At 50.2% G+C, this 18,067-nt stretch overlaps 1 protein-coding gene across 3 annotated transcripts in view; it reads left to right on the top strand.

Moving 5' to 3' along the window:
- Window positions 1–4,220: 4,220 nt before the first annotated feature.
- The window catches only part of Tead4 (TEA domain transcription factor 4), a 79,916-nt gene continuing 66,069 nt past the window's right edge, over window positions 4,221–18,067 (top strand). For 2 of the 3 annotated variants that reach the window (XM_031383549.1, XM_031383547.1), the window contains exon 1: window positions 4,221–4,734. The gene's annotated coding sequence lies outside the window, so the exon portion shown is untranslated. Of the gene's footprint in view, window positions 4,735–8,042; window positions 8,307–18,067 lie in introns of those variants that run through there. The other variant, XM_031383548.1, reaches the window with a different exon arrangement.

The following is an 18,067-nucleotide window of genomic DNA, read 5'->3' as shown; positions in this document are numbered from 1 at the left end:
ACTGTGGAAAATCGGCCCCTCAAGGTGGCCTGGAGATTAAATACTTTTTGCAGAGCAGAATGTCCAGGAAGGGAAGGACGCTTATTGGCTAAACTCAGGGTCTCTAGATACCTCATTAGCATGGAGTACTCTGTTCTAGGCTAAGTGACCACAGGTCTCATTTCCTATGGGAAGTGTGACATCTGTTCTAGGCCAGGAATCTGGTATGGAGCAGGGAGCCATCTTAGCCTCAGTGGGTACATGGGTGCCAGGGACTCTGAAGCCCGCTCAGTCTTACCAAGATTCCTGGCACGGTCCACTGTCCCGCAGCAACCACAACAAAGCCCAAACCTTCTGGAATCAACTGTGCACACTACTTAGAGAGTCTGGCCGGGCAGTGGTGGCACACACCTTTAATCCCAGCACTAGGGAGGCAGAGGCAGATGATCTCTGAGTTTGAAGCCAGCCTGGTCTATGGAGCAAGTTGTAGTATAGTCAGGGCTGTCACACTGAAAAACATTGCCTCAAAAGTGGGGGAAGGGGAAGGAAAAGGAGGAAGAAGAGGAGGAGGAGAAGGAGGAAGAGAAGGGGAGGGAGGGAGGAAGGGAGGGAGGGAGAGAGAATCTGCTTTTTATATGTAGTAAATTGTCTAGTTTAGTGTTGGGGCTGGAGAGATGGCTCAGTGGTTAAGAGCACTGACTGTTTTTCCAGAGGTCCTGAGTTCAATTTCCAGCACCCACATGGTGGCTCACAACCATTTGTAATGGGATCCAATGCCCTCTTCTGGTGTGCATGAAAAACAGAGCAATCCTATCCATGAAATAAATAATAAACCACAGTGTTGGAGCTGGAGTGTAGACTGGTGTTAAAGTACATGTGAGGTCCAGGGTTTGATCCCCAGCACCAAGCAAACACATAAAAAACTAAGGAAACTATTAGAAATTTTAAACAATCCTTTGTTACTTGCAGCTTTGACCAATTCCTTCAAATAGATGATAGTGAGCTTGTGAAAGAAAGGATCCTATGAATATTTTGATTATGACCCACATGGACTAGAAAAACAAAGCTCACTGCAGAAATAGAAATAACACCAAACAGCATTTGTTAGCACTAATTAATATGGTTTTTAAGTTTGACTTGGGCCTAATCAACACATGCCCTCTCCACATCAAACCCAGCTCTGACCACAACCATCTTGCCTCTGGCCTCCACACGCTTGTTGGACTGGAGCCGTCTGAAGCTCAAGGAAATGGGCAATTCACGGGCCATGTGATATAATTGGAGGGACTCTGTGTCTTCCAGCTGGATGTAACTAGCTAAAACGATCCCAGCAGTAGATTCCTTCCTGAGGGTCAGTGAACACAAGTCCTGTCCCTTGGCATTCTGAACACACCTGGGCAGGGACGGTCTACCTCTGTAAAGTCACTGTCAGGGGCATGGAAAGATGGCTGAGCCGTTATTGAGTGTGCTTGTAGAGGACTGGGGGTTGGCTCCAGCACCTACCATCACTTGTTGCTCTAGCTCTAGGGAATCTCACATCCTCTGGCCTAGCGCGTTACCTGTGTGCATACAGGCACACACACATATGCATCCATCAAAAATAAACAAAACCCAACATCACTGTTAGTCACCATCCCCTCAGTGGGTGCACCTACCTGATTAGTTTTCTGTAGCAGAAGGTCTTCTGAGATGATCTCCATCTGCTCAGAAAATAGAATGCCCAAAGACCTAGAACTCTCTAGAAGCTTATAAGGGTACAAACCAGGAAGTTAGAAGACACTTTTCAGCTTGGATCCCCAATGGTCTTGAAGAGAAGCAAGCAAGCAAGCAAGCAGAGGGATTTCCAATCATCCTCTGTGTTGTCTGTGAAGGACTATCCTCCTGTCTGCATCCACATTGGCATGGCCAGAGCCCCCTTACACATTATCCTAATTCCCTGTAGTTCAAATTCATTAATTTTTAAAATGTATTTATTTATTTATTTAACGTTTGTTTATTTTGTACCTTGTTCTGCCTGCATATATGCCCGCCTGCCAGAAGAGGGCGCCAGATCCCATTATAGGTGGTTATGAATTATAATGTAGTTGCTGAGAATTGAACTCAGGACCTCTGGAAAAGCAGTCAGTGTTCTCAACCTCTGAGCCATCTCTCCAGCCCCTATATTTATTTTTTGAGGCAGAGTTTTGCAGCATAGTCCAGGTTGGCTTTGAATGCTTGATCTCTCTGCTTTAACTTTCTCTGGTCCTTGCAACCAGGCCACCAGGCCACAGCTGGCCAGAGTTCATACTTCATTTGAGATGTGACCAACTATCCTGCTGTAACTGCTTTCTGTCTCAGTCTCAGAGACAATCTCTATATTGTATTTAGGACAGGACAGGAGTCTCTACCTGACATTCAAGACTGCCATCAGAGGGTCTAATGATAGCATCAAGAAAGTGAGCCCTGCCGGGCAGTGGTAGCACACATCTTTAATCCCAGCACTTGGGAGGCAGAGGCAGGCAGATTTCTGAGTTCGAGGCCAGCCTGGTCTACAGAGTGAGTTCCAGGACAGCCAGGGCTACACAGAGAAACCCTGTCTTGAAAAATCAAAGAAGAAAAAAAGAAAAAGAAAAAAGAAAGTGAGCCCTGAGTCTAAGAGGCCTTGATGGCGGCCACATCTTCTGTCCAGCTTGCATGAGCCTCACAGTCTGGGGCCCATTTCTCTTACTCTGCTTTACGCTGGTTTTAAGCTTCTTGCTGGGATTTCAGGTGTGGACCAGCACCACAGGTGTATAGCACCCTACTAGTTGTTTGGCTCTTATTTTTCACATCAAACCTTCCTGAAACACAGAGTTGGTAAACTTATGTTTCCATCAAGAGCTGGATCAAGGTCACCCCACAGACCCGGTAGCAAAGACCCTGTACTGCAATTCCATTGATTCCTAAGGCTGAGGCAGGGGCAGCTGACAGGGTTCAAGGTCAGCCTGAGTAACTCAATAGATGGATCTCAAAGTGGTAGAGCATTGCCTAGCACACACAGGGTTGGGAGCAGACATCAAACTGGGAAGAGTCACCCCTGTGCCTTGAATCTCATTGGTTCTGTTCTTGAATTCATGTGGATTTGCATTAATGAATTACTGTCTTGCTTCAACAGTGAACTTCTTCAAGGCGGGGGAGGGGGGTGGTGGTGCGGGGGGAGGAGGGCCTGTTTCTGCACTTAGCTTGGTAGCAGAGTCAGGGAAGGATGGTGGAGAATTAAGTGGTGGGACAGTTTGTACCTCAAGCTCACAGATACACGTGCTGCCTTGCAAGGTTCTTTTCATGTGCATGGGATGTGACCAAGCTTTGATATGACTCACCATTTAATAAGCATACCAGAATTTATACATCCAAATGAGGGCTGCATCCTTCAAAGTCCTCACTTTGTAAGGCTGGATACTCAGTCCCATGATGCTGGCATTTCCGTGGACTCTTTAGATCACCTCTCTGGGTACAGCCTTGGCATTTATAATACTTTCTTTCAATGTCTCCCGTGCTACCCTGCCCTCATGTGTTGTGTATGCCTCCATCTTGGGTTTGCGAGGGTTGGGCCAACGATAAGATAAATCTGCAGGTTTACTACCTTCCAGACTTTGTTTCACCAGATAGGGCTGGGAGAGCCACAGCAGTAAAAATTTAATGCTAGTGCTTCAGGGATTGATTTTGGGGAATGGCGAAGGCTTTTCTTTGGTTTTAAGTTTCCCAAAGTGACAAGGTGAGTGCTGGAGCTAGGTAGTAACTGATTCCTGTAAGCCAAATGGTTCTAAAGACTCCCAGCCCGAGCCCACGTTTCTCCTAAATTGATCTGGCACGCTTCTTTAAAACTCAGACTTGTAACTTGAGGGCGACGCTGTCCTGTACCCTGAGTAACGAGCTAAGTTGTTCCAGCTCTTTTTGAACCACTGGGCCCTAACCTTTATTATTTCTCCCAGCATCCAGTGGACCTATTAACAGGATAAAGAGTTACAGAGTTACAGCAGAGCCCACGGCGGGTCTCCCCTTTCCTGCTGTCTGAGAAGTGACAGTTCTGCAGATCTCAGGGGACAAGGAAAGAGCCGAAAGGCTAATGTTGGGGAGGGCTGGCGAGGGAAAGCGGTGGCGGATCTGGGAACAGAGCCGGGAGTTCCTGCTTCCTGCTCCCGGAGCGAGTGTCCTCCGTAGCAGCCTCAGGGAAGGGAACAGCCCTTCCTGCTCCCGTCCGCGTACTCCAGGAGCGCGGCGAGGCGCGCCCCACCCAGGCGGAGGGGACGATTTTCAGCTGGAGGTGGTGGAGGGACAGCTAGGATTCGACGCCACTCAGGGGTGCGGGGAGCTGGAGGAGAGCGGGAAATCCGGAGATCGGAGTCAGGGCCGTGTGGGCGCGAGCGGCGGGAGGCGCCGAGGGGTCCGCGGGGTTCCTGGGTGTCTCCGCCGTGCCCTGTCCTGTGGCCGCCCGCGGTCCCCCGGGCTCCGCCCAGCCGCGGAGCCCAGCCTCTCTCTGGCCGGGTCTCCTCCCTAAGGTGCGGGTGGCAGCGCCACTCCCTCCTCTCCCTCCCCAGCCGCGCGCGTCTCATTCCAGCGCCCATTCCGCGCATTCCTGCCGGGCTCCTCTGCAAACTCTGGCCCCGGGGGTGGGGACCGCCTCAGCTCCGCGCTCGGGCCCCGCAGCCGTCGCCGCGGCTGGAAGACTTGGCGCCCCGAGTGGACCTGCTGCAGCCGGCCGAGCGCTCCCACCCCGCCTCCCGAACCCTGGGACCGGTAAGGCTGCTGAGCTCAGACGACATCCGCGTCCCGCGTGGTCCCGGGCAACACTAGGCGACCAGTGGGCGCACGTGCGGGCGGTGGAGTCCAGGGGCTGGGCAGAGCAGGCTCGCGCGGCTGAAGTTTTAGAGGCTGGAGACTAACGAGCCTCAGCCAGGCCCCTTTCTACTTTTCTGCCTGGAGAAGAGAGCCCGTAAGGGAGCTGTATTGCCTGGACCTTGTGCAGAGGCCCCCAGGGGTTGAGACTGCCGTTGCTCCCCACGGTGAGAAGTGATGGACCAGAGCTCCCAAACTCCAAGGCACTAGACTCGAGCAGGCAGCCCAGGGGCGCGCCGCGGTGCACACACGTGTCAGGGGGCTCCAGGCACACCCACCCTCTGTCCGATTCAGTGAGGGCGGTCAAGCGCCAGCATCTTTAAGTTTTGGGGTGTACCTGAGGAAGAGATACCTGTGCGCTGTGACTCACCTTGCTTTCAGAAGGTGGATTTGTTTGTGATAAACGCGCCCGTGGGTGAATTGCTACTTGAAGAGGGTGCCGTCTGAACACCGCCCCCCTCCCCCCCCCCCCCCCCCCCCCCCCCCCAGTGTCGGAGTGGGTGTGTGATCCAAGACCCGCGTTGCTCTGAGGATGTTGGTTCTGGCTCTGACTTCTTCCTGAAGAACCAGGGCAGGGGACAATGTCTCCAAGTTCCTTGTGTTCAGGGAGAATTTGACAGTAGTAGTTGGAGGTGACCCCCCTCCCCGCAACTCCATCCCTGCTGGCTTGAGCACTGCTGGCAGGAAGTTGCCTACACCTGCCCCCTTGCAGGGCAGCTGTCTTTCTGAGGGTGTGTGGATCCTGTTCTGTCGGAATCCTTTAGGGATTCTGCTGGTAGGCTAAGCAAAGCTGAGATCTTTGCCCTTAGGGGCTAGGATGGATGGGTTTGTTGGTCATGTTTATGGGGGTGGACCCCTTGAAAGGAAAAGAGCTTGTTAGATTGTTTTCTTTTGAGATAGAAGTCTCCGCAGTCTAGGCTGGCCTGGTACTACTCCTACCTTAGCAGGCTTTCATGCTCCTGCCTCAAATTGTCTTTTTTTTTTTTTTTTTGAGACACTTAAAAGACCAAGGAGGCCTTGAACTCACAGCAGTCTCACCTCAGCCTTCTAAGTGTCGAGATTACAGGAGGCCGGGAGTCACCAGACTTAGTCGCTGGCTTTGGATGTTGGATAGTGTTTGTTGGGCGGTTGACGGTGTTTCCGAGTTGGCTTCAAGGACAGGGGAGCCAGAGTTACCTGTGGGAACCTTGAAGCAATGAGGGGGGAGGCCATCTCTCATTCCTCAATAGCCAGGGTCTTGCTCTGGAACCCAGGCTGGGTCCACCCTGGATGACCCTCTGCCTCAGCTTTCCCCTCATTCTTCACAGTTGGCTAGGCTACTTGGTTTCTGTGGGGAAACTCGAGGAGTCCGAGGCCAGGATATTGACAGGAGAGTGGTGTGAGAGTCACAGGCGGACTTGGCACCAGAGTTCTCCCTCATTAACACAACTCAGAGGCAATGGCTTGGGTTTCTCGGAAGGAAGGGACACAGAACCCTGTCGGGAGTGGGGGGGAGGGGCTCTTGTGTTTACCTTTCCTTCTCTCCCGCTGATGTAGATTAGATAGTCTATTCCACATTGCTCCAGCCAGGCCTACAAGAGCAGCTCTCATGGGGTAGGAAACAGGCATGGGGTCAGACAGACCCAGGCACAAATCTTGATACTCGCTACCTTTAGGCTCTTGGGCTCCCGTTTCCTGATGAGTAACACTGAGGGGGTGGGGATGGGGGTGAGTAACCAAAAACCAGTGCAGAAAGCTTGCTCTGAAACCTCCGTGCTCCTGAAGCATCTGCTAGCACATCCCAGGGCTCCCGGAGATGGTGGATCCTATATTTTCCTAAGCTTGCTTTGGCAAACGCCCTCCCTCTTTCCCTTTCCATGTTGAGGATTGGGCCCAGGGTCTTGTAACATGTGAGACAGAGGATTTTGCATGATTGTTTCCCTGGGCACCCTTTGGGAAGCCTCACCATGTATCACATATTTTGCCAACGTGAATTGGGCATTTGCTGTGGGCCCCGTGCTTTAGGGAGACATCCCTTTGCTACCAGGTAACGTAATTCCTATTCTCCAGCTCGCACATTCTCATTTCCACTTCTGCCTGCCCTCAGGACACGTTTGCTGAGCACTTTTGGAGCCTCTGTCAATGTCCAGCCCCTTTGTGGGGAAACTGAGACCTGGGGAGGGACCATAACGTGTTTAGAATTGCACAAGCTCTGCGTGGCAGATTTGGGACCGGAACCCAAGCTCTTCACTTTGGATTATGTCTCCTGCTTTGTGGAGCCCAGTATCTGGGTCCCGAGACCCTATCCACTCTCATCTAAAGGCTGTGGAGACTGTAACAGTCTGACTTGGGTGGTGTCTACCATCCTGTGATACAGATAGGGGTTTGCAGCGGGCATTTTCTCTTGCATCCCAGCAGAAAGTATACAGCAAACTACCCTAAGGTCGGATATAAGCATGGCAGTCTGGGAGGATATCAGGACAGCTTTCAAATCTACTGTCCTTCCTCTAAAGGTCTAGGCATTGCTCTGCCAGGTGTGTGTGGGTGTGTGTTACATAGGTACCTGTGCTTGCATGTATCTACGTATGTAACTATGTATCTACGTACTTGCATGTATCTACATATGTAACTATGTATCTACGTATGTAAGTATGTATCTATGTCTGTATGTATGTATGTATCTATCTATGTATCTATTTGTCTATGTATCTGTCTATATATCTGTCTATGTATCCATCCCCTCTGTCTGTCATTTTGCTTTTTTGGTCTGGGGATGAGCCCAGAGCCTCAGGTTTGAGCTTCAATTCGAAGCTCTATCTTTCCATCTCCCAGGATGCAAATGTCACAGCCTCCTTTGGCCTCCATTCTGCGGTCTTGTGCTGGTGACTGTCACAAAGCAATACCTATTGCCAAACTTGTGTCTCTTCCTTCTCAGGGGAGGTAGAAGACATCAGACAGTCCCTGACTTTGGACCTCACCCTTCCCGGAGTTGAGGCCAGTCTGGCGGCAGTTAGAAACTCAGGGCTCCTGAGGGTGGCTTTACCTCTGGCGGCAGTTAGAAACTCAGGGCTCCTGAGAGTGGCTTTACCTCATTGCCCCCTTGACCCCTTGTTGGCAGAAGCAGGAACAACGGCTCTGTTTAAAGCTCTGAAATTGGAGCTGAACAGCTGCTCCCCGGCACCCTGAGGGCGGGGGTGTCACCAGCTCAGGGGCCCAGGTGGAGGCTGGGGTAGGGCAGGCTGCCTGCCTGCCTGCCTGCCTGGGAGCATGGAGTCTCTATCTCCAGTGTAGCCCAGTGACAGTTTTTCCTTGCTGTGTCAAGGAAGGTTGTACATTGAGGAGCGTCTAATTGTTGAAGAGTGTCTAATTGCGCCAGTGTGGTTGATCCTGGGACTCTTCGCGGGTGGGCCAGGATCCATGGGAAATTTCCCACCAGAACAGGCCAAGATCTGTACCCATCTGTTTGCTTGTCATATAGGCCAGCTTCCAGAAAGGTAGGAGGATGGGCCAGCTCCCTGGTGTGGGCCAGCTCTGTGGCCAGGGTGGGCAGGCTGGTCCCCATGGGTGGGGACCCGGCTTCCTTTGACCCAAACTCAATGTGAACAATAGACTTCAGAGGAGTCACCAGGAGCAGGAAATGGGAGCTGTGCTAAGGCCAGGGTGACCCTCCTGGGGGGGATGGGATTGTGTATCCGGTTGAGTGTTAGGGCCAGTGCAGAGGGCACTGGGGAGGGCCTGATGACACACAGGGTGGGCCCTGGGGTGGGGCTCTCTGCCTAAGGGGGCCGTTGACTCAGAGTGAAACCTGAGCAGGAAGACCCATTATCTGACTGAGCACCTAGTGTGTATCTTACCAGCACAGATCTTGTATCTGGCAGCCTCTTCTGCCAGGTTCCTGCCAGGCTCACCAGGCTAGAACCATGCCTTCCCCTTCCCCTGGAGCCCCCAGGATGGCTTCAGGAGTTGCCTTGGCCAGGATGAAAGGCGAGTGTTGTTTCTTCCTGGCTGCCCTCCAACCTGGCTGTCTTCCACTTTGACGCTGAGCCCCAAGTAATAGTTGATGGGCAGGTAATGTTGGGCAGAGCTCCTGGTAGGGAGACAGCAGCCTTGGGTCACTTGGACAGCTGGGAAGGGATTTCTTCAGTCACAGTCAGATCAAGACAGGCAGGGGGAGATTCCTGCCTGAGGCAGGTGGTGGAATGTTCTAGCAGACTGGACATCTATCTTGCCACCATCTGTGGGAGGGTGGGACAGACTCTGTGTGTGAGAGCTTGGCTTTGGGAGAATTGGGTGTAGGTCAGCCTTTGGGGTTCAGAGAGCAGCCTCTTAGGACCCCATAGGACCACTGTGTGGACCCAAGAAGGGGTGGGGCAGAGAGAACACATGTTAGCTTGATTTGTTTCTCCAAGGGACAAGATGAGGGTCTTGGGAATGGAGCACTGGGCTTCTCCTTCATCCCTTGCCCATATATATATATATATGATGTGTGTGCGTGTAACATGCTACTTATTGGTTGGTTTGTTTGCCGTACTGAGACTGGGTCCTAGGATTTCATACACAGGAGGCTGGGTGGTTTGACCCCCAGCCTTCTGTCAGAGTTCCAAGTAACAAACCTCTAGCCTGGATTCAGGCTGGGTAGTCTTTGGATGGAAAAATCGTCTTTTTCCTTGGTGCCGCTGGGACTGGAACTCCCGGCCTTGTGCATGCTAGGCAAGCTCTATCACGGAGCAACACTGTAACCTTTCAGTAAGGTTTTTCCTGGCAACAGGAAAAGTGACAGCAGTGTGGGGTATGTCTAGCTGAAGGACTAGCGGGGTCTACCATCCTCCCCACCCCCACCCCAAGAGGGAGATTTCTGGTGGAAGATGCCACAGCTCTCTCTAGCTTTATTCTGTCAGCCCTGTGGGTGTTGAGGATAGTAAGCCAGCTCTGGCTGGCAGAACCAGGTCTGTCCTTTCTCACCTGGCTAGAATTTTCTAGGAGGTTGGAGATTAAGCAAAAAAGAAGACTTTTTTGTTGTTGTTGTTGTTATTGTTTTGGGTTTTTTTGTTGTTGTTGTTCTTGTTGTTTTGTTTTGTTTTTCGAGACAGGGTTTCTTTGTGTAACAGCCCTGGCTGACCTGGAACTCACTCTGTAGACCAAGCTGGCCTCAAACTCAGAGATCCACCTGCCTCTGCTTCCCAGGTGCTGGGATTAAAGGTGTGCATCTCCATTGCCTGGCGACATGTAATTTTTATTTATCTGAAAAACCATTTTCCTCCAGTGCTAGAGCGTGAATCCTGGGACTTGGCAAGCATTTCCTACTGAGCCCCATTCTGAGCCTTTTCAACTTTGGCTGTATTGTTTTCCCAGGCATGTATCTCAAGCTGGTTTCAAATCCATTGTGTGGCTGACAAGGACCTTGAACCACCAACTCCCGCAGGCTTCTACCTCCTTGTGTTGGTTACTGGCCATGCCACCTCTCCTGGCTAGGTGACACTGGAGGCAGAGCCTAAGGCTTTGTGGATGCCAGACAAGCATTTCACTAAGTAAGCTACATTCCCAACTCTTTTTATTTTTTTGAGACAGAGGCTTAGGTAACCAGGTGGACCTCAGCCTCAGGATATAGTTAGGGATTAATTTAAATCTCTTATCTCCTTCCCTCTGGCATCTAAGTACTAGGGGTATTGTGAGCACCCACCATTGTCTTATTTCTCCTTTGTTTTCAGACAGGGTCTCACACTGTTCTCCTGATTATTGAGATTAGAAGGTGTGAGCCACCACGCAACCGGGTTTTGTTTTGTTTTTAAAGATATATTTATTTTATGTATATGAGTACACTGCAGCTGTCTTCAGACACACCAGAAGAAGGCATCAGATCCCATTTACAGATGGTTGTGAGCCACCATGTGGTTGCTGGGCATTGACTTTTGGAAGAGCAGTCAGTGCCCTTAACAGCTGAACCATCTCTAGCTCGTAAAATTTTTCTTGTGTGTATGTGTAGTTTACCTGCATTTGTGTTTGTGTGCCATGTGTGTGAAATACCCTTAGAAGCCAGAAGGGGGTGCTGGATCTTCCAGGACTAGAGCTACAGAGGGTTGTGAGCCACTGTGTGGATGCTGGGGATCCAGCCCAGCTCTCTGCATCTCTGGCAGAGCAGCTCTTAATTGTTGAGCCATCACTCTGGGCCCTGTTTTTTCTTTCTGAGTCAAAGTCTCACTAAGGAGCTCAGACTGGCCTTGAACTCATTAGACTCCCAAAGTTCCAGATGGCCTGGGACTTTGAATCCCCCACTTCTCTGACTCTGACGTGCTCGATAGGATTCCAGGCATTTGCCACAGTGCCTGCCTGGTGTTTGACTGTCTTACCTGAGGCTGGCGGAGGGAGTGGGAGCTGTGTTCCCCACTGCTAGCATTCCTCAATGTGGAAAGCAAGCGGCCCCTCTTTGTGGCCGCAGCAGAGAAGGTTCATCAGATCTGAGGTCCTGATGCAGAGCAGAGCGCTTCACCCCTCAACCCTTGGAGCCCCATCTTAGAACCTGTAGGTGTTGTCTGGAGTGTTGCGGAGGAGGTCTGTACTCTCCACCCCTGTGGGAAACTGGGAGGGATGGCTTAGGTACCAGTCCTTCTGTAGTACTGGGCCTTGAGTTTTCATGTCCCACTAGTACTGTTAGGGGAATTTTCTCACCTTCCTGCTAGCAGGACCTTCCAGACTGGAGGTGAGGGTACGAGAGTGGAGTGTCCATGTCCAGGATGGTCAAGAAGAAAACAGGAGAATGTTACAGTTGCTGTCTGCTCCCCTCAACCCCCCCCCCAATCTTTGTGTTTGAGTCAAGCCACACCTCAGTCCCACACCAAAACTAAGGTATAGGGAAGGTGACCCCAGAATGAAGTGGTAATCCAGATGCCAGAAAAGCATTTCCCAACAGAAATAAGATCTAGATAAGAAAACGGTGGAGCGGCTCAATAGTGGAACATTTGATGAGTGTGCTCAAGGATCTGGTTCCATCTTGAGGCTGAGGCAGGAGGATTGTAAATGTAAGGACAGCTTAGGCTGTAAAGAAAGACTCTGAATCCAAAAAATGTCAAGGGCCTGGGTAGGGCGTCAGTGGAATGCTTGCCTAGCAGGTAGGTGAAAAGCTCCGGTTTGGCCAGGCAAGGTGCTTACTGCCTGGTAACCTGAACTCAGTCCTTGGGACCCAGCTCCCAAAAGCTGTTCTTTGGCCCCCACACTCCTACAGTGGGATGTGCGCAGCTCCTCCCCCACCAAACAAGTAAAATAAAATGTTTTTTGGCTTTTTTTTTTTTTTTTTAAATTTGTGATGGTGTACACTTTTAATCCCAGTTCTTAGTGGGCAGAGACAGGTAGATCTCTATGAGGTAGGGGCTGCTGTGTCTTTGTATGTGCCTCCTGGCTAGCCACATACAAAGGGCCTTAGAGCGAGACCTTGTCTCAGAGTCGGCCTACAAAGACAGCCTAACTGGTAAGAGCGTTTACTGCTCTGGCTAAAGCCCAGGTTCAGTTCCCACCACGTGGCAGTTGGGCAGCCGTTTGCAACTCCCTGTTCCGGGGGCTCCGACATCCTCTTCTGACCTGTGTAGGCACCAAGCACACCCGGACTACACACACATACGTGGACTCATGCCAAACATTCACACATATAACATTGAAAAAATATTTTTAAAACTAATACATTTTTTTTTTAAAAAAAGAAACCTCTGTGCTACCTTCTCAGTAGCCCCTAAAATTTTATGATGTTTTAACTTGCTGTAATAGTAGTATATCTTAATATGGAGCAGATGGGGAGAGGTCAGCGACAGAGAACCCTCCTTGCATGTGTAAGGCGCCATGAGTTCTGTCCCTAGTACTGAGAGAAAAAGTAGAACGATAAATGCTAGATGGAATTATTCACAGTTGGCACTATTCAAATATTGAAAAATCCCACTTAACAGGGTGCCTCGATTCAGATCAGCCATACCTCAGTATGGCCCGCCACCTGGGGGTTAATGGATACTGATTGGATAGTGTAGCTTTCCAGCCAGCCTGCTTGAGTCTAGGCTCCTGTCCTGTCACCTAATAGCTTTGGGACCCAGGAAGGTTTTTCTAGGGCAGGTTGTTTAACTGTATGGCGTGCCTCAGTTTCCCCTCTGCAGAATGAAGGGTAAAAAACGCTCATAAAAACCCCATATGCAATGGTTCAAACCTGTAATGCCAGCATTCCGGAGGAGGCAGAGTCAGGAGGATCTCAGAGTTCAAGAAAAGCCAAAGCTGCATGAGATCCTATCTCAGCCAAAGAAAGGAAGAAAAAAGCCAACAGCAGATTCATAGTTGACTTGAAGATTAAACGAGTTAATGTGTAAAGTGTTTTAGTCTTTGCTGGGCTCCTCCTAAGCACCGGGTAAGTGTTTGTCAAATAAATGACTTATGGATGGTCCTTAAAAAACTAGACAAGTTGGAATTTTATTTATTTATTTATTTTTTTGTGGTTTTTCGAGACAGGGTTTCTCTGTATAGGCCTGGGCTGTCCTGGAACTCACTCTGTAGACCAGGCTGGCCTCGAACTCAAAATCCACCTGCCTCTGCCTCCCAAGTGCTGGGATTAAAGGCGTGTGCCACCATCGCCCAGCACAAGTTGGAATTTTTTAGAAGAGGCTGGTGATAGGCTTGGAAAAGTCCAATAGTAGAGTGGACTAGGGAGACCAGGTCCGCCCCCCGCCCTCCCGCCTCCCCCACATCATGGTCTGCTTTGTGAAACTGATTTCAGGTGACAGCTCTGAGGTACAAATGTAAATAGAAGGCCTCGTCCCTGGCCTGATGCTCAGTGCCCCACAGAGACTGACTGAATTATGACAATCTTCAAGATGAAGAAAGAGTAATTAGAGGTCCAATGACTCATTCCCACGGGCTGGGAGGAGCCAAGGAAGGCTTCCTGGAGGAGGTGGGGGAGAAGCTTTGTGAATGGGTCAGGCTGTGACAGTGTGTGCAGGAGATGGGGACACAGGTAGAGGAAGAAACGTCTGTGTAGACTGAGGGCTGTGACCATGTGTGTGTGTGTGTGTGTGTGTGTGTGTGTGTGTTTGCTGGAGCTCTGAGCTCGGCTGAGCTCTATCCAGGGCTTGCTTTAAGTTTACATACAGAACATACTCTTGATGGCATGCTGTCTATAGCTCGGACAAAGGCATGGACTTGTAAGTTCACCTCACAATTAAGGTACAGGACAGTTCCAGGTCCCTGTAACTCTTCCTTTACAGCCACCCCCCTCCTCCACATTTGGCAGCAACAATCTGCTCTCTCTCTCTCTCTCTCTCTCTCTCTCTCTCTCTCTCTCTTTAGCTCTGTGATTTTTGCCTTTTCTAGAAAGTCATGCAAACGAAACCATACAGTTGTATAGCTTTTTGGATCTGGCTTCTCTAACTCACCATACCCTTGATAGCTATCCAAATTGTTCCAATTGATTTACCTTCAGCTTGCACCAGCTTAGTCCTGAGTAGTCTCCATTGCTGTAAATAGATGTACTACAGTGTATTTAGTCATCTTAGGTTTTCCAGCTAATTGTGAATAAAACTATTAACATTTTTTTTTTGTTTTTTTGTTTTTTTTTTTTCTGATTCTGTGTGAACATGGGCTTTTTATTTTTCTCGCATAAACACTTAGGAATGGGATGGCTAGGTATTTGCAACAGATATGTCAAATATCTTGACACTGCTTTACGAGGCCACGGAGCTGTTTGAGAGCACTGGTTGCTTTTCCCAGAGGGCCTTTGCTCAGTTCCCAGCACCCGTTCCTGGGATTTGGTGCACCTCTTCTGGCCTCCATGGTGGCCAGGCATGCAGTGCTCGTGGTCTTCACATCTCAATGCAGAGACAAACACTCATACACTGTATTTGAACCTGCCCTCCTGGTTTCCAGGATGCACCATTTTGCGATTCCACTTAGCGACATTGCGTGTGTTCCACACTCAGTCGCATGTCAGGGTGTTCCTGGTATTTATTTGTTCTATGTGTATGCTGTACCACTTGTGGGTCTGCTGCCCACGGGGGCCAGAAGTTGCATAAGATCCTCCGGGCTGGGCGGTAGTTGCGCAGAGAGAGGCAAGCAGATCTCTCAAGTTTGCGGCCAACCTGGTTTACAGGGCAAGTTCCAGGACAGCTAGGACTGTGTACAAAGAGAACCCTGCCTCAGCAACAACAAAACAAACAAACAAACAAAAAACCTCTGCAATTATAGTTACAAGTGGTTGTGAACTGGGAGGAGCCAAAGAAGGCTTCCTGGAGGAAGAGAAAGCTGGGTCCCCGCAAGAAGAGCCAGTGCTTTTAACTGCTGAGCCATCTTTCCAGCCCTGTTTTATATTTTCTAGTGGTTCGTGATGCTGAACATCTCATTTGCTTATAACTATAGTGAAGGGTCTGTCCAATCTTTTTAAGATTTATTTGTTTGTTTGTTTGTTTATTTTTATATGTCTCCATCTGTGGACCATATCTGTGCTTGGTGCCCTAGGAGGTGGTCAGCCTCCATGTGGGTGCTGTGAATGGAACCTGAGTGGTCTGTGGAGAAGAGGTAGAACAGGGCTGCCTCTCCCCCACCCCTCTCCACATCCCCAGCATCACCCGTGAAAGTCTGCTCCTGGCTAGCGTCTCCAGCGGGCATCCTCTCTGGCCGGCCAGAGGTACCCTGGTCTTTCATGCATGGTGGGCCAGACTAGGCTGGCTCCACCCAGAAAATACAACGCTATTGCCCCAGCCTGTACGTCAGCCATTTACATGGCCTTGTTTCCAAACTGAATGACCATGTGTTCTGGAATGGGAGGTGGGGTGCTTGGCAGGCTTTCAGGGGTGCTGGGTGTGTAGCTGAGACGTAGGGACTCAGTGGGGTGAGTTTTCTGGGTCAGGGTGGATCCTCTGATTTGGTAACCTCGCTCCAGAGTGTGTCTGTCTTCATCCCTATCTTGGTGGCTCTCAGACGTTTCTATGGTAACCGAGCCAAGGCTAGGTGGATGCTGCCTCCTATCTTTTTGGAGCTGGGCCTTCCTGTGCACTGGGGGCATGGTTCTGTCCTGGTAGAGTGTTCCTTCTCCATGAAGGTCTTGGAATTAGTGAGGGGAAGAGCTCTAGCTACTGGTGTGTGTTTAACCTCACATCCTGGATGGATAAGGGCAGCCCTGAGTCCCTGCTAGAGCAACAGAGGGCCAGCCCAAGCCTAAGGCTGGGGAAGAGACCTTAGTGTGTGCTGCATCTGCCACGGGGAATGGATGATGGGAGTCCATAGTCAGCTCCCAGGGCCTGCCTGCCAAAGACTCCCTAGGGAGCTTCCTGTGTTGAGAGCTAAACTTTTCTGGGACAGGTCTGTTTCCGGTAAAGTCAGTGTCTTCGCCTCCCAGTCCTTTCTTTGACCCGCTATCAACTGCTATCACTTCTGCTGCTTCAGTATGAAGCCTGAAGCGGGGTCCCTAGGAGGAAAGAATATTAGAGAAAGAATATGCCTTTCCTGTTCTAAATTTAACATTTTCTTTGTTTGTTGTTTTTCCAAGACAGGACAGGTTCTCCTCGTGTAGCCCTGGCTGTCTTAGAATTCACTTTGTAGCTCAGGGTAGCCTTGAACTCATAGAGCTCCAGCTGCCTCTGCCTGCTGAGTGCTGGAATTAAAGGTGTGTGCCACCACTGCCACTGCCCAGTTTAAAATTAATGTTTCTTTTTAATTGCATTTTTATGGTGCGAGCACACACAGCACACACTCGCATGTGTGTGTGTGTGTGTGTGTGTGTGTGTGTGTGTGTGTGCGTGAAGGGAGATGAGTGGATATCTCTCAGGAGTCCGTTTTCTTCTATGTGGTTGCTGGGAATTGAACTTAAGACCTCTGGAAGAGCAGTCCCCATAACCTCTAAGCCATCTCCCCAGCCCGTCAAACGAAACCTTAAATATGTATCAGTTTGGAGTTTATAGATGAATCGAGGAGAAAGTATAGGGGTCCCAGATTTATGCCTCTGTTCCCAGTTTCTCTGATTACTAACATCTCAAGTCAGTGTGGTGTCCATGCTATAACTGAGCTGGTGTTAGCAGTCTGTCAGGCTGTAGCTTGCAAAAGGCTCACTCTGGGGCTCAGAAGCCTGCATAATGGTATGTACTCACTGTGGCAGTACCGTGCAGGATATGCTACACCCCGAAGTCCTTCTCTTTTCTTTTTTTTAAGGATTTATTTTTTATATGTAAGTACACTGTAGCTATCTTTAGACACCCCAAAAGAAGGTGTCAGATCTCATTACAGATAGTTGTGAGCTACCACGTCGTAGCTGGGATTTGAACTTAGGACCTTCGTAAGAGCATTCAGTGCTTCTAACCGCTGAGCCATCTCGCCAGCCCCTAAAGTCCTTTTCGTCGATATCTCCAATCCCAGATAATCTCTGACATCTCTCTTTGCCCAGGGAGGTTTTCCCTCCCTTTGTGGCTTCCTGGATCTAAAAGAGGTGTAGTGGGTGTCAGAAAGAAAAGAATGTCCTGTCTCCTCTCTCTCACACTTCACTTTATCCCCTTGAGACAGGGTCTTTCTGAGCCTGGTCATAGGCTGGTGGCCGGCAAGCCCCAGAGGTCTGCTCGTCCTCCCCTCCATTCCCCTCCTGCACTGGATAGTGCAGGTCTGTGGAACCCCAACTCAAGCTTTTGCCCAGCAGGTATTGTCACCCACAGAGCCACGTCTCTGTGGGTCAGGATCCCCAGCTTCAGAAGAGCAGAGGATGGGGTGCTGATCTGAGCTGGGGCATCCCTCCCCAGCCTCACTCAGGCTGAACTTGAGCCCTGTAGTCTCTCAAGACTCTTATCTCCCTCCGTTGTTTCTCTGGATCTGGGAGCCCCCGTGTTTTGTCGTTTCTAGGATGGTTGAGAAGGCAGAGACTCATCTTTTCAGACTCTTCCCTCACCTGGCATTTTCCATGGCTTGATGGCAAGTGCCTTTTTTTCATCACTGAATAATAATCCACAGTCTTGACCTTTTCTTTTTGCAAAAGGGGGCCGCCGGAGTTCAAAGAGGCCCAGGGTGCGCTTTTTAGAGGTTTCAGCAGTCTATGGCAAATCTGAACTTGAGTCTAATTCTTCCCCTCCCCGTAGCCTGCTCCCCGGGGTGTAAAACCGTATTCATCACGGCTTTGTTACCCACTGTAGGGCCCCAGACAGAGAGTGGAAGGATGTGGAAGCCAGCTGCTCTGACCCTCTTCCTGGAGGTGTTAGGGACAGGTCTGGAGACAGCCGCGGCTCAGCTGTTTGGAAAGGCTAGCTTAGCTTGGGTC

Source organism: Mastomys coucha, unplaced genomic scaffold (assembly GCF_008632895.1).
Source record: "Mastomys coucha isolate ucsf_1 unplaced genomic scaffold, UCSF_Mcou_1 pScaffold20, whole genome shotgun sequence".
NCBI classification, from domain to species: domain Eukaryota; kingdom Metazoa; phylum Chordata; class Mammalia; order Rodentia; family Muridae; genus Mastomys; species Mastomys coucha.
Note: the sequence above shows the minus strand (reverse complement) of the source record. Positions and strands in the feature narration are given on the sequence as shown.